This window comes from Netta rufina, assembly GCF_964035555.1.
Source record: "Netta rufina genome assembly, chromosome: 1".
Classification (NCBI taxonomy): Eukaryota; Metazoa; Chordata; class Aves; order Anseriformes; family Anatidae; genus Netta; species Netta rufina.
In genome coordinates this window covers 69417657-69434679 of record NC_140123.1, presented here as the reverse complement: position 1 = coordinate 69434679, position 17023 = coordinate 69417657, and the positions used below count along the sequence as shown (strand labels likewise).

Sequence of the window (17023 nt, the reverse complement as noted above, 5' to 3'; positions counted from 1 at the left end):
TTTTTCCCATTAAATACCCGGCTTCCCCTTCCAAAATCCCAGTTAAAATGCCAAGAAACACCTACTGCTTCTTGGAATTCACGCTGCTGATGCACGGCTTAGCAAAAGGAAGGGGGGGTGGGGGGTGTAAAAAAGTGACCTTCCTTGCAAAGGCACATAAACCTCACGCTAGCACCAAGAACGCCAGTAACGTTGCTGCTCCAGTGACCGCTGCTTCTCGGATACCTGCCTCAGCCACCAGATCACCAATTTCAGCATCGTGCTCTAACGTTTGCCTCCGTGCCCTATTAAAGAAAAGGAAAAAAAAAAAAAAAAAAAAAAAAGCAAGCAAAAGAAAAAAAAAAAAAAAAAAAAAAAAACAAAAACAGAGGGCAGCTGCCTGGATTTTCCACCTGCACCCCGCTCCCACCGGCAAAAACTCACTCCCCCCTCCCGGCCCGGAGCCAAAGACGCCAAACCCAAAGATGTCAAACCCAAAAATGCCAAACCCAAAGATGCCAAATCCAAAGATGCCCAAGCCAAAGATGCTAAGGATGCTAAACCCGAAGCCGAGCCGCCCCCGGGCTGCCCCGCGGCGAGTCCCGCTCGCTCTGCTCCACGCCGGGGGGACGCGGCCGCTGCCCTCCCGCACGGCACCTGCCTGCCCGCGACCCCCGACCCTTCCCCTTCTTTCCCATCTCTTTCCTTCCCCTCCCTTCCCTTCTCGTCCCTTCCCCTCCCTCCCCTTCTCGTCCCTTCCCCACCCCGCCGCCGAAGTTTGCCGCGGCCGTGCGCCGGCCCGTCGGGGCTGGGGGTCCCGGCTCTTACCGGCCGCCCGCGGAGGGGTGGTCGAGGGCGAAGGGGGGCGGTGTCGGCCCCAAAGTTGCGGCGCGGAGCGGGAGCGCCGCCGCTGCCTCTCCCGCCGCTGGCAGGCGCGGCCCCGCCGCAGCGCCGCGCCCGCGCCCGCACCGCCCCCGCGCGCAGCCCGGCGGCGGGAGCGCGGGTCGGTGCGCGGGGGGCGCGCACCTCCGGACCCCCTTCCCGGGGTCGCTCCTGGAGATGGGGACCGTCCAGCGGCCAGGGAGCGCGGCGGTACAAGGGCGGGTGAGGCAGCGGGAGGTTCCCTATGTACCCATATACATCCCCATATGCACGTATAGACACTTATATCCATGCCCACAACATGGATATACCCGAAGATACCCCACTATATACGTATAGACGTATATCCATGCCCACAACATGGATATATCCACATATATCCCTCTATATATGTATAGACACATATATCTGCGCCCGCATCCTTTCCCATAGCTGGTGGACCTGCACTATGCCATCCCAGCTCTTAAATGGAGAAGCTCAGATTTGTGCACCCAGCTTCTTTTGGAGCTCTCGTTGCTTTGCACACACTGGTGTTTCAGGAGGCCTGCAGTAATTTGTGGTTTGGTTGTGTAGGAAAAGGGGTGCGTTCCTTCGGCACCTCAACACAAGCAGTGTTACACTTAGTACCTGCTCAAGCTCAGGCTGCTCGCAGAGAATCGTAGCATCCTGGCATCATCAAGGTTGGAAAAGACCTCCAAGATCATCTGGTCTAACTGTCCTCCTATCACCAGTATCACCCACTAAGGCATGTCCCTAAGAGTGGAGCAGCTGGTGCATTTTGACCCATTCAAAGGATGCGACGAGTGCATCATGGTTTCTGCTTCCCTGGATTCTTTGAAGTGCATGCAACACTTCATAGCATACACCTTATGTAGGATAAAAGTGATTTAAATGTATACTGCTAAGACTGTACTTTGAATTAATACTCCAAACTCAGTTATTAAATGAGATAATGTCTAACTTTCAGGCAACTTTATGGACCAATGAAGCATGTATTTTTCTTATATCCATTAAAACACTCTGAGAAATTAATCCTACCAACAAAATCAATGTCGAATCTCTAGCTCATTGCCACCAGTGGCGCTGCTATACATACACCTAGTTCATGGTCTGCACAACTTGAGTTGAAACTTGGTCCTTATGAACTCGAATCTTAATTTTTTTGGTTATATGCAGTGCTTGTCTGTGTCTGGATTTTCAAGCAATGCGTGATCCTGAATGCAGAGCCAATGACATGCACTGTTCCCTGGTGCTCCTCAGTGACTTCAGTAAATATGAAGTTGTGAATGAATGCTGCTATCAGAAGCGCTTTTTGCATGCTTAAAAATATCTAAGTAGCATGAAGCGGCAGTACTTTCTCACGATAATATTCTTGCCTAGGAGGGCTTAAATCAGATTTTTTACAGTGCTTTGATTTCTAGTGCGAACTATTTATATCTCTGTATAGGTGACGTTGTAAAAATATGTTATCTTTAAATAATTTTACGAAAGAAAGACGGAGAAGTATTGGCCTAGAAATTCCCTCTGAACGGGTGGGAGCTGCACGCTCTTCCGCTGCTTGCTCCAGTTCGCGGAGCCAAGCGTCAATTCCTCTAACTTGCCGGAGCTTCTCCTCAAAGCCATATGCTGTGGATTCACTTCACAAAATCGAAGGAGAAGAAAGCATTTAAGTCTCCGGGATGCAAAACAGCGACAAAAATGTTATAACACGCGTTGGCTTCAGTACACAGGGAAAATAAATAAAAATAAACATAAAAATAAATGAAAATAAAGATTAAAATTAAAATTAAAATAATAATAATAATAAAAGAAAAACGCCTCCCGCAGTGAAACGGTGAATTTGACGAATACCTCCTGAATTTAGGGTGCGCCCAGCCGAACCCCCGCCCTGCCAGAGCCCTGCTGCTGCCCCCGAAGGGCCGCCAGGGGGCGGCCCCGCTCCACCGCACCCCGCTCGAGGCTGGGAAGGGGAACGGTGCCCCCACGGAGCCGGCGGAGCGAGGGGCTGAGGCTGGGGGCTCCTGGCAGCATTTTTCTGATTTTTTTTTTTCTCTCTCTTTTTTTTTTTTTTTCTTTTTTCTTTTCTATAGTCTTCTGTATGGCAACAGCGTAACCCAGACCAGGTCTGGTTTGCCAGCTAATTATAGCTAATGACGCGGTATCTCTGACACGCGTTGTTTATAACGCAAGGTATTAACTCCTGGGCAAAGGTCCCTTCTCTAGAGCTTGTCAGACATTACTTGTGTAGGTTTTCTAATTGGATCCCTGCAGGATGGTGGCTTTGACCCGTGCTGTTACAAGCCGTAGAGAGATCTTCACTTCGAAGGCTACAGCATTGTGCACGTCCACCGCTGTGTGTTTTTCCAGGCACTCCCCTGTGATTCACACTGACCCTACTTGTATTCTTACCCTCCTTGTTCAGTTTTAAAGGATGTGTTGAATCTAGTATGTGAAATAATTGCTTTTTATTGTGGTCAAGGATATTTTATTTTTTTCTGTGCTGGTGTTTAGCAAAAGCTGGTGTAGCCTTCAATAAGCCATTTCATACTGTGATTTTCTTCAATATTAGGAGAAGTTCTGCATGGTACCTCTCTGAGATTTCTCCTCCCCCATCATTAATTAATGCAGCTTATTTGCTGAAATGAGTGCATGTGAGCTAGATCACTTTCTATATTGAGGGATAAAAAAAAAAAAAAAAAAAAACAGGCAAATTGTGCTGTGATTTTTTCCATGATATGAGGGACCACTTGCACACTGGGGAGCTCACCAGGAAATATGCACCAAGTCCTAATGCTGTGAAGCTTCATGCTGGGAGGTAGCCGGTTTCTCCAGCAACCACAGGCAGCTCTGTCAGGGACCAAGCCATTCCTTCTCCTCCCTGCAGAGCTAGAGAAAGCTCCCAAAGTTGCATGGAGGTGTGATGTGCTGTGGGCACTGACCCAAGCAGTAGGCTCCTAGCAGGCATTCTCTACCACCATTTCTCTTGGGACATCCAGGTGGAGAGGACTGCCTGTTTCCTTGAGATTTTCTGGCATTGGCCTCTCAGCTAAGACTCCTCAAAATGCAGTTCTCGGGACTGTGGTTTTGGTGATATGAATCCTTTCCCAGCAGAGAGCAGTCTGAATTCGTCAGTCATCGCATGAACTAGCCATCAGCTAATACTGGTCAGTCTCAACACAGAGACTGAAGGAAAGGTAGAAGCCTTATTTCCACTCCCATCTTTCTCAATATCCCTAGGGATCACAGGCAAGAGGTTTCTGCTAATCCCGGGTGAGTGCTGTCCTCCCTCATACAAGAGACATGGACGTACTGCAGAGAGCCCAGCAAAGGGCTAAGAAGATAGTGAGGGTACTGGAGCATCTCTTATGAGGAGAGGCTGAGCGAGCTGGGACCATTCAGCCTGGAGAAAAGGAGGCTTGGCAGAATTTTATTTACATGTATAAGTACCTGATGGGAGGGAATGAAGAAGAGGGAGCTGCGCTTTGCTCAGTGGTGCCCAGTAACCTGACAAGGGGCAATGGGCACTAATCTAAAACTGTGAAATTCCATCAGAATACAAGAAAACAATTTTACTATGAAAATGGTCAGCAGCACAAGTTGCCCAGAGAGGCGGTGGAGTCTCCGCCTGTGGAGATGTCCCAGACCTGACAGGAACAGCCTGCTGCAGCTGGCCCTGGCTGGCCCTGCCACCAGCCACCCTGTGGCCCCGTGACGAGCAAACAGCGTCATCCTGGGAAACTCTCTATTACTCCTCCCAAAACAGTATCTGGTAGCGAAATGATATAAATAACCTCAGTGACGTGAGAGAGATTAAGCCTGATAGATTTTGAAGCATCATTTTCTGTACTTCTGAACAATAAGAAAGGATACTAAAAGCTTTTTTTTTTTTTTTTTTCTTCTCCCCTCCCCCCTCCCCTCTTGTGCATGCCCTCTCTATGGTGCTGTGGACACCCGTAAAACACAATCAGTCCATTCCTCTTGTCTGTCAAGCCATGCTGCAGACAGAGCTGCATTTAGGACCTGGTGTTTTGTTTGGTTATTTCATGCTTAGCATCCCGGTGGCAATAGAGAGTTACTAAATGGAGCTTTGTGAAACACAGCTGGGTGCAGTGTAATGCTGGGGAGGACTGCTTGGAGACAGAGTTTGTCCCCTTTTATGTGACAGAATGCATCAGAGGTACCACAGGGAGAAAGAGGCATGACTGCCCTCCCCGCCCCAGCAAAACTCTAGCTGGCTGTGAGAAGGGATGCCTTTAGAAAGCAGCACTGATGCTTCGGTCTGCTATTTGTTGCAATTCCCAAATCTGCAGGTTCAAAGGTCCAAAAACTTCATCTGAGGCTAATCTTCAGTGGATTGCTTTCTGCACACATTCAGTTTAAAAAAGAACAAAAGGCTGCATTTTCTGCTCATCAGTTCATCCTCTCTGTTGTGGGCAAGCTACTCTCCAACCCATTTCCACACGTTAGACTAACAGCTGAGCGAACATTGAGCGTGTGCCTGAACACTGCTGTCATGGATTTATAGGATGCCCTGAGCTTCACAGTGTTTCAGGAAATCAGACCAGACACTATACCTTACAGAGATATGGGATAAGAACAGCCCTATTTCTCAAAAGTGGCTGGCAAGAAATGTAAATGAGTCCTGACCTGTATTAGACACTTTGCCCCATTAGACACGGGAAATGATATGTAGAGGCAACTCCCCCCCTGCCATGGGAGTGGAGAACATTTCCGACATTTCCCAGTCTATTGTAATGTTTTAAACCCTTGGATTAGAGTACTGAAGCAAAGATTGCCTGTTACTTACAATGGCATCCCTGTTGTTCTGCACCCACACTCCCTTTCTTTTCCCAAAAACCTACCTTACCATCTGACTCCTTACCATTCCCTCTCCCTTCCAGCTCCAATTCTTCCTGCAAACTAGCCCATCTTGTCCAGATTTACATGGTTAAGTGCCACTAGTTGGTCAGGAGCATTGGGTCAGGGCCAAAGGTGGCCCTGCACTGGCCCCTCAGAGCTGTTTTGGGAAAGCACTGAACACAAGCAGGTTCCCATTGCTCACTCGTGTCAGTCCAGCTTGCCAATGAGGCAGCTGTTTTCTCCTCTGCCCTGGAAAAGAGGCACTTTTCTTTACACCACTGGGCAGCAATGCAAAGAGAAAGTGTGGGGTCAAGCCTGATCACGGGTGGTTTTCACATGAAAGAGCTGAGGTATTATCCACATTCCTGCCAGGTTCAGATGTGAAATCCTCTCCCTGTTCATACAGAGCCTACTGAAGTCTGCCCTTCAGATTTCAAGTCAAAGGGATTTGCAGCATGTGCCACATCAAGAACTGGTAGTTCATTGTCCCTGTTTGGGGGAAAGAAGGGGTCACCCAGCAGCAGTCCCATCCTGTATCCTGAAATTCCCAGGCAATTGACTGCGCACCTTCCACTGCTCCAGAATTTAAATTTTAGGCATGAAATACATAAACCCTACTTTTGCATATAAAGCGGTAATAGTGTAAAGGATGAGTAAGTGTTCTTCTAGACATGTAGAATACTTGTGACTAATGTGTTCGGCTAGATTATGCTAAACACTGGCGATACATGCTTACATCTAAAATGTTGCAGTTTTCTGTGTACGCTTAGATATTTTTACTGCACACAAGTGGGCATCGAATAAGAAAGCTTCTGAACTGAGACTTCATGATCTTATAATATATAAAATATCTTTAGTTAATTTCTTCAAAATGGCTAAATTCGCTGGTTAGTATTTTAGCTGGCTAGAGTAGCAGTTATGGCTATACTTGAAAAATAATGGGCCATTAAAGTAGCACTGTATTTCATCGTTAAGGCCTCAGTCCTCCTGTCTAGTGGTTCAGCTTCATCTTTTCTGTAAGTATCACAGCACATGGTGCACTTCTTGAGAGGACAGAGTACACCTTTAAATATACACGTGACCAGAAAAACAACTGACTGTATTCTGAAGCATCTAAGAAAGCACTTGATGGAGAATAACCACAATGATTCAGATTCATGCATATGATTCATTAAGACAGATTAATCAGGTTTAAACTGGAGGATACAAGTTGTACATCAATATTCAAGGTTTTATGCATACGCTACTATACATGTAATTCCTTCATAGCAGGAAGGAGAGAACAAATCTTAGAAGGAACAACATAAAAATCATTGAAATAAGATGGACAGACTGATGCTGATAAATTCTTCATTAGGCATTTATTGAAGCATCCATAATAGATGGAAGACGAATGTACAATATAGGACTGAAGTAACCTAATGTACTTAGTGATGTTAAGAACAGAGCATGTGAAGTTTAGAAATTGGTTAAATACAGACAATTTTATTATGTATACATATGTATGTATGGATATCTCTGTCATATTTAGGTTATAAACTATAAATATTTATGTCTATTTATACATATTTGTACATAACAAATCTACCTGTCATCTGGGTTTTGGCTATGTAAATGCTAAGATAAGATTGGATTAGCGTGTTTTAAGTTGTTTTGATGAACTCACATCTTTTTTGCCTGCTATAGTTGCCATATGTACTGCATTTCTCTGAGTTGTTTATACGTGCACTGGGCATATTGACAGAACTCATTATTTCTGCCTGTGATCAACACAGGTAGCTGTCAAAGATACCAGCAAATATTAGTTTCCACTCTTGTAAAATTTTATAAATGCTTTCAAGTCACCCTGTAATGATTCATAGTAATAATTAGCTGCTGCTACAAAAAATACATTAATGCATACCATTTGGAAAGCTGTAGACACAACTTACATTTATTTTAGGATTTGCAATATACTGCTTTTCAGGCTGAATTTATTGGCAAAGGTTAGGTGGGAATAAATGTTCTCAGCACTTCCAAATCCCATTAAAGCTGACTTCTGTTATATAGATTCAAGTGCTATAATTAATAAAATTTTGAGAAAAATTAGTTTTTAAATGGTTCGATCTAGAATTACCAGTTACAGAAAATGGAAAGAGCTGGGGAAAAAAAAAAAAGAAAAAAAAAAAGCACCCTGTTTTGGAAAACATATTGGTAGGGATTTCATGGTGATCTACATGTAACATTACAGGGTGATAAATCTTAATGATTGAACTATATACCACACCAATGCAGGTGATGTCAGGATGTCAGTCCTACAGCTCTGTGCAAAATCCTTTTGTCAGTTCCAGTGCACTAGAATTCAGAAAGATACAAATTATAGTATATATTATGTTTATCAGTCAACAAGCCAAATCTTCATGTACAATCTTCAAATTGGTTTAAGTGAAGGGCAGTGGAGCTAAGTCTATACATCAGCTGAGGTTATGCCTTGAGTGTGACCCAATAATTATGAGTCAGTCAATGAGAGCTTGCTGAAGAATGAGATTTGAGCAAATATTAAGTTGAGTTCTTCCTTCCATTCCCCCCCCCCCTTTTTTTTCCCTCAGTTTATTCAATAAAACATGCAGATGGCTTGCTCTTGAAACAACTGCACAGCAGTCTAAAATCTGGCAGCTGGATTAGCCAAAGGAAAAAAAAAAAAAAAAAAAAAAAGTAGACAACAATACAACAATACTGGAGATATTAAGCATTTTGATTTTGGTATTTCTAAAAAAAAAAAAAAAGTCAGACGCCATTTGGGATGGAAGAAGAGGATATTGGCACAAAAATAGTCAAAAACAGCTGTGAGGAACTGGCATGCAACCCATGCTAAAGATATTCCCTTGGCCATGAGAAACGCAGATCAACCCTTTGTTATGGGCAGGCATTATCTCTTTGAACTTAGGGAACTTTGTATGGGTGTTCCTTGGTCTTTCCTGGCAAACTGTTCCACTTTTACAGAAGTGATTAAGTTTTCAGTGGGTCAGCAGTCCAGTGGAAATGAACACCTGTGTGCCAGCCTGCAACCTCCAGCAGCTTTCTTTGGCCATTTCTGCTGTAGTTTTGGAAGGGAGTAAAGGGGCACAAGGGCAGGAGGGACACCATGGCACACTCTTTCCAGGTCCCTGGGCTGCAAAAATAGGTATCAGGATCTGCCGAGTAGCCCTGCATTGATACACTCATGGCCTTGCTTTGAAGTCTACACCCACTCCATGAGATGCAGTTTTTGGAGAAATGGTACTACTTGGGTAAGCAAGATGAACTGGATTTATCATCATGCTTTTCACACCTTCAGCAACTGAACACTAGTGCATTAGATTCAAATTTCCAGCTATACATCTGAATGGATGTCAGGCAGTTGGTCAATTGTATACAGGCAATTTATAGACTTTTCTAAACAGCATCACTTGTGGATTCAGAGAGCTAACACCCAGATTAATTTTAGCATCTCTATGTTCACACGATAGCAGCCAGAGAGTGGGAATGGTCAATGAACCTACCATCTCAGGTGAACAGACGAGGATCAAAAGGATATCTTCAAAGAGAAAAAAAGTGAACTAAATAAAAGATGACTGCTGGAGTGATTACAGTTTGATCTACCGGTGTTTTCCCAGTTTGCTAAAGAGACACAAAACAAGAACCACCAAATGTGAATCGGTTGCTTTTGGTGTAAAGAGCGCAGGGGCAGAAACCTGGACATGCTCAAGACAGCAGGAGGGAATGAGTTTCAGGTGAAGGAGACCTCGAGCCTGTCAGTAGGTTTTCCACTCTAAATGTGTTTTTTCATAAAGCACCATTTTGAAATGAAATCATGGTGCATGTAAGACAGCTTTTTGAGTTCCAGCATGGTTGCTTGGGGAAAGTGAGTTTGCTTTCCTGCCCATCCTGCCATCACCAGCACCCTGGTCACTATGGCATTCACCCAGAGTTGGCTGGATCAGGTTCAAGACCATTTTGTAAACACTAGGCTCAAGTATTAGTTTCTTAATGTGATGATAAACCCATTACTCTAGCAGCTGACTATTAACTGTGTGTCTTATTTCATGAATGACCAGCTTGGGCTGCCCAAGGCTTATAGAGCAAAGCTGAGCTCTTACAGTGGTAGATGAAGTTGGTGAGAGCTGCAGTTTCTCAGCACCTCCTACAAGGCAGTGCAGTCTCCAATAATGTGTATAGGGTTGCAAGCCGTGAATTTTAATCTTTACTCTGCCACTAATTCACTGTGTTGCTCCAGGCAAGTCCCTATCTCTTCAGCTGTAAAATGGGAATAATAATAATGGTCTCCTATCTTTCGACAATGATAAATTCATCTGTGTTCTTGAGGCATGCAAATACTACAGCGATGAGTGGCCCAGAAAAGACCAGGAAAAAATGAACAATTCTGTATTTACTGCAGACTTTGGGTATGCAGTAAATAAGGCACTACTAACTGGCTGGTGAAGATTACTTTTCCAAGTAGCTGCTTATTCAGTAGGTGCCATGTAATCAGTACTTATTTATCCTGTGTGATGAATGATAAAGGGCTCTCTGGGGAAAAAAAAAAAAAAAAAAAAAGATAAAATACATTTGAAAAAAAAGCTTAATACTGATGTACAGGAAAGCACAGTTAGGACTTCATCGTCCATTCAGATTATAGTGTTCTCTGACTTTAAACCACTTGATTTTGGCAGCCATCATAACATACTTCTAAGGCAATTGTCTTCTGTGCCGGCATGTGAATAGGTCTGTAACTTGCACCTTGCCACAAGAGCTTTACTCAAAAATAGCATTTTGACGTGCAAATGTATCCGTTCTTCATGTGCAATTATTTTTGTCTGAAAAATGGGAAAAACAAATGGCCTTTTTAAATTTTATTTTATTCCTTCTTAATATCTGTTCTAATGACACAATCTCTTTCCTGTTTTGATATTGCTTTTTTTTTTTTTTTTTTTTTTTTTTTTTTTTCCTGGATTCTCACATCACTTGCAGGTTAGGCAACCTATTTAATTTCTTCACACTTTGTATAAAAAGGAATCTTCTTTCAATAAAGATAGCAAGGAAAATAATGATCACTGTACCCAGTGGCTTGCTTACACTTCAAGTCAAACTTTATTAGAGCAGTCTGACCATGTTTAATCTTCAATTTAACTGCTTAGTAGACCATTGCTATCACATCTGTGAAAAGCATGTGCAATACACAAAACAAGCTGCCAAATGTCCCTTCACAATTACATCATTCAGAGATCTGTATTGTCGTTCTCTGTTTTGTATTTGTGTATGCGATGTGTCATTGCAGCACTCCCCTGACAGGGCTCATTTGAGTACAGTCAGACTCATGTTTACTTTTCTATATATGAGGAGATCTAAACTCTGCCAAGACAGAACTTGTACAGATTTGCTGGGCTTATTTCTGCCCCATTTGTTGATGTTAGATTTAAAATTTGGACTTATAGAATTAGAATCGTGATATCTGAAGTAGTCTTGACATAAAAGGGAATCATCCACTGCATAATACTTACAACCTTTTGGTGTGTTTAATAAAGGAATATACTTTATTGAACTCTAATTCTACACATTTCTAGACATTTACTTGATTTTCTTATCTGTGATATCTGAGAGCTACTTGAGATAATAGGAACATACTATATAAAATAAAACAATATATGACCCTAAAGAAAAATGTAAAAGGATATCTTTAAAGCATTTTTTCTTGCTACTTACATGAGAATCTTCATGAGCAAATATTCTGGAGCAAATTATTTCCATAAACATCTCCTTCTATGCCCTGATCTGTGCACATGATTCATTCTGGCCATGTGAATTTGTTGCAACTGAACCCACGTGCAAAGTTAGCGCTGTGATTAACTCACTAGAAAGATGTTTGCAACAATCTCCTTCAGGTTTCTACTTTCCACTTTACAAACAGTGCTACCAGTGATGAGCAGGATAGAAACAATAGGCACAAAATTATTGTCAGGGATGGCTGCTACCTCTAGTCACTTATGAATTAAACATCTGCTGTCTCACACTGAAAATGTTTTAAGAACATTTTGCATATGAAAAGGATGACTGTAAAAGAGATTTCAGTGAAGAAATCTCTAGGATGTTCTAAACACAGAAGCCTTGTTGCTCAGTAAAAGTCTGCCAGAGGTACATCACCCTTTGCGTTGCTGCCTGACAGAATCTGATGGCCTAAATTTCTTTTAATATATTTTGCTTAACGTTCCTATTGACTAGTTTCACATCTTCAGATACACCTAGATATAAGAAAAAACAATAAAATAAGTAGAGTGGGGGTCATCTGAACTTGAGTTTTCATCTGGGCTCCCTCGTGACAGAGTGGCCAGTCGAAAATACCCATTCCCCTTAACCACTCATGATAATACTCCGTGGAAAATGCCTCCTACCACAAAAATCCTGGAAAACTAGGAAAATAAATAGGGGAAAAAAATAGGAAAAAAGAACTATGAAGAAAAAGAAATGGAAGGCTAGGGCCACAAATAATGCTGTTGTTGTGAGGTAGGGGACGAACATGACTGCAACAAGCAGAATTTCAGCAAGAACCGTGCCATCAGTGCTAGGATATATCAGAATGATTGTAACCTGGCTGTAGCTGGAGTTAAAACTCATGTCTTCTTGGAACAATTTGAAGCTGTGATGTCTGTTTCTTGGTGTCAGGGAAGGAGATTAAGGAGAAAGAGCCATTCTTCATAACATGGAATGTACTTTGAAAAGGTCACAGTGAGACCAGAGCAAAACCTGAATGGAGGGTGGATGGACATATATCACCACTGCAGGGCTGGTTGCAATGCAGAGCTGTGAGCCAGTACCACAAGCATAAGAATGATGTCTAAACCCAACATAATCTGTGGTGGCAAGCAGTGGCTATGCAACAATGTTTTTTATTATTTTTATTTTATTTTTATTTTTATTTTTTTTACTGTCAAAAGGATCTTATGCTGTTTTGTTTGTTTGTTTGTTTGTTTTTGTGTAACTGTTTTTGTTGAGACAAAGATAGTTGTCTCTTTTGTTGAGACTGAGATAGTTGAGGGTATCTGGAGGCCACTCAGGTGACAGCAGGGAAATGTAATGTGCCCTATTATGCAGGAAAACTGAACCATTCAGATTTCCTATCTTTGTGGAAAAAAAAAAAAAAAAAAAAAAAAAAAAGAGAGAACAGATATGGCTGCTACTACATGGCTCTTAGGCCTTCAGATGCCTGTATAAATAATGGAAATCTTCCCTGCTATTCTCTCTATTGTATGTAGATGTTCCACTGTATTGGTCACTTTGGCAGTTGCTGAAGTGGGTCATTTCAGTTCAGTCTATTATTTTATTTTTCATTTTCCTCCAATCTTTCCTTATATCTATTTCCCCAGTGGCTGAAAGATTAACGATTAACCTCCCATTAGGGAGGAACAAGAAGATGGCTGCAGCATTATTTATTTATTATTCTTTTTCTTAGCTGGAAATTGAATTATTGAATCCCTATTTAAGACCCTTCTAATAAAAACGTCAGTTATCATAAACCAAATGTTCTTTAATAGTACCAGTACATAGCTAGCCAGTAGAGCAGAACAGCAAGAGGGGAAAAAAAGCAAACTCAGGTTTAGAATTGTGCATATCTACACATGGAAACAGAAAAGCACCTTACAAATATGAATGAATAAATCCTCAGTGTTCCCTGGGATATGGTCCAGTCTTTCTGAGTGACAGGAGGAAAATATTAACAAGGATGGCTATGCGGTTTGATAGGACCAAAATTTAAGTTGTCCTAGATGTGAGATAAGTGCTTCTATTTGTAAAATCTTCTGACTCCTCTTAATGAATGTATGAAACAAAAGTCCTAAAATATCCCTTGCTGACCATGTCTCCTAGCAGATGGTGCACCAAGGTCTTCAAAGATCATTGGGGTTTCCCACAGTTCAGGCTAACCAAGTTGTTTACTCTAGTTGGTAGATGTTGCTATCCAGTATGGTGGTTTTTTTTCCCATACATTGAATTTGTTATGGTCGGAGAGCTCAAGCAATTCCTGCGTTTTCTGTATCTTCCTAACTGAGAACCCTTCTAATGTCTGAAATGTTAGGCAACAATTCCGGGCTAAGTGACAGCTCTGAGTTGGGTTACAGCAGCAAAGCCATGCCCGGACACTGAATACTATTTAGAGAACAGGAGGAGAAGACTTGGGCCCCGCCTGGCCTCTGGATTCAATGGTGCATCACATGGCATTGCTCAGGCTCATGTTGCTTTCTGGGCATAGTGGGGAGGCAGTTGGCTTACACTGACCCTTCTCAGCTCAGTCTGGAGTGTGCTTTGATTATTCACAGACTAAACAACATAACAGTTAAAAAGAGTGACACCCTGCATGTATGAAAACTCTAGTCACTCTTGGGGTTTTATCACTGTTCAAAGTTGATGGGAATATCAAGAGCTTTTATTCATCCATAGGCATCCATAAGAGATACTTCCTAAACAGTCATATGACCTAACACAAGCCTACCCCTACCCCTGAAGTAAGGGGGGGGGGGGGGGGAGGAGGAATATCTGTGTGTGGGAGGGTGTGTGTGTGTGTGTCAACAGTGCATTTGAGGTGTGTGCAGGAAGGGGCACATGTATGTGTGTGTGCTACCATGTTCTTCCAAGGCAGAGTTGTGCATTTTTCTGGGGACTGTGTCTGCATCGGGATCCCTGGTCTGCCAACTTGTGGTGGTTTTACCCAGCTGGACAGCTGAACTCCACCACAACCACTCTCTCATTCCCCCTCCCCAGAGGGAAAAGGGGAGAAAATATAATGGAAAAGGCTCAAGGGTTGAAATAAGGATAGGGAGATCACTCAATAATTATTATCACAGGCAAAACACAATCAGCATAGGGAGATTAATATTATTTATTGTCTATCACTAGCAGACTAGAACTGTGAGAAACAAACACCTTCCCCTCCATCCACCCTCTTCTACCTCCTCTCCCCAGGTGGTGCAAGGGAATGGGGGCTGTGGTCAGTCTATAGAGCTTCAGCTCCTTCACATTCCCTCTCTACCCCTGCTCCCCGTGGGATCTTTCCCATGGGATGCTGTCCTTCCCAAACTGAGCCTGCGGGGGCTGCCCACAGGCAGCAGCTCTTCAAGCATTGCTCCCACATGGCTCTGTCCCAGGGGGTGCATCCATCCATCCCCCAGGAGCAAACTGCTCCAGCACGGGTCCCCCATGGGTGGGCGGCAGCTCCCCCCAGGCCTCCTGCTCCTGCGTAGGCTCCTCTCCACGGGCTGCAGCTCCGGCCCAGGGCTTGCTCCTGCAGGGGCTCTCCATGGGCCGCAGCCTCCTCCAGTCCACATCCACCTGCTCCACCGGGGGCTCCTCCACCCATCCATGGGGGGGCTGCAGCATGGAGATCTGCTCCATGTGGGACCCATGGGCTGCAGGGGGACAGCCTGCTCCAACAGGGGCCTCTCCACAGGCTGTAGGGTAACTGCTGCTGTGTGCATGGAGCACCTCCTGCCCTTTTGCTGCACTGACCTGGAGGGCTGCAGGGCTGCTTCTCACTCCTCTCTCCTAGCTGCTGCTGCCCAGCAGTATTTTTTCCCTTCCTTACATCTGCTCTTCCAGAGGCCCACCCAGTGTTGCTCCCTGACTTGGCTCTAGCCAACCTTTTGGAGCCAGATAGAGCTGGCTCTGCTCTGACATGGGGCAGCTGCTGGGCTCTGCTCGCAGAGGCCACCTCTGCAACCTTCTGCTATCAAAACCTTGACACATAAACCCAATACACAGCCATCTTTCACAATGGGACAATAAAATATCATGGCCTTCCACCCTGGCCAAACACACAGAAGTGCACAGGACATAAGCCTGGGAAGGTGCAGCATCTGGTGTGTCTCCACTGTGCCTGACAGAACTCCAGAGGTCCCAATGGGCTGCACAGCTTGCCACAACCTCCAGAGTAGGCATGTTCATGTGTGGTACAATCTGGCCTGTAGTTTCACATAACTACCTTAATTTAACAGAAAAATAGAGAGAAAGTTGTTACTCTTAATAATGTTTTCTTTAGCTTGGGATTATTGCTTTTTAATTATTGTTCTAAGCGAATTGTATGCATAAGTGCCAGTGAAAACAGATTAGAAAAAAAATATAACTAAAAAATATTGATTTATGTTACAAGATAAATTAATCTTTCCAGGAGAGAAACTGGAAAAGACGCCAAAACATGCCACACTGGAACATAGAAACTGTCAGCCCCATCGGTTCCTCTTTCAGTCTAGCATCAATTACAGTGGACTTATAGCGATTTCATTTAATACTGAAGGGATCATGTTAAGGAACGAATAAACGTTGATGAAGTATGTGTTTTGTTCAATTTGCTACTGTTTTAAAGAATGAGGTTTTAAACTTTCTGAAAGTTATTGGATTGTATGCATTCAATGAAAAGCAAGAAAATTTGTAAAGCATAATATGACACTGATTTCTAAAGCAAAAAAAGAAATTGGATCTAAAGTTCAGTGAACTATAACTTATTTTCATTATGGACATTTCTACCAAGATACTCTGCTAAGATTTAAAGCTGCTGCTAAGTATACAGACACCTAGTGAAATGGCAAATCTCTGTACAGCTATGAGCTTGTAAGAGTGGGAACATTGCATATCCTATTCAGTGATTTCCTGTAGAAACTTACAGAAAGTGAGAAAGAAGAGGGCAAGTACTTACAGAGCCACCAGGAGAGTGGGCAGTTCCCTCAAGCCCAGCAGTAGTGAAGACCCAGCACATCCTGACAGCCTCACTGTGCTCCTGTTCAGCCGGGGCTCCGCATGCCCAACTTCAAAAGGATTCAGGGTAGTGGTGAAAGGGAACAAGAAGTAAGTGGGTAGTTTTGGAGCAATGAGAACTTTTCTGGTATGGAGGAATTAGTGTCTCATTTGCCCAATGACCAAAATTGCATTCACTGGCACACAGCTTTCAGTGGGAAGTCAATTCCTCCATAACTCTTAAATTTCAGCAATCTCTAGTTCAATGTTAATCTATATTTAATCATGTACATCTATAAAAGAGTTATGCATGCCAAAATGAAGAGTATCAGAATGTCTGAAGTACTGTAAAATGGATGTTGAATTGATTTATTTTGTCTAAAGCACTCTTGAATATAGAATTGCTTTCATGGGTGGAAAATACCACCTATGTTTCCTAGAAAACAGAACAAAGTATTGGGTGTGAGGAGACACATTCTCCTCCTTATCTGCCAGGGAAACCTTACAACTAGGACTCGTGGGATAGCATTGACAAATGATTTAATTCCATGATGCTTGACCCATATTC

General features: G+C 43.3%; 1 protein-coding gene across 1 annotated transcript in view; it reads left to right on the top strand.

Annotated features, from left to right (window-relative positions):
- GABRB3 (gamma-aminobutyric acid type A receptor subunit beta3) overlaps positions 1-17023 on the top strand; it is a gene marked incomplete at both ends in the record, with an annotated part of 192720 nt that overhangs the window by 47321 nt on the left and 128376 nt on the right. The window lies entirely within an intron of this gene.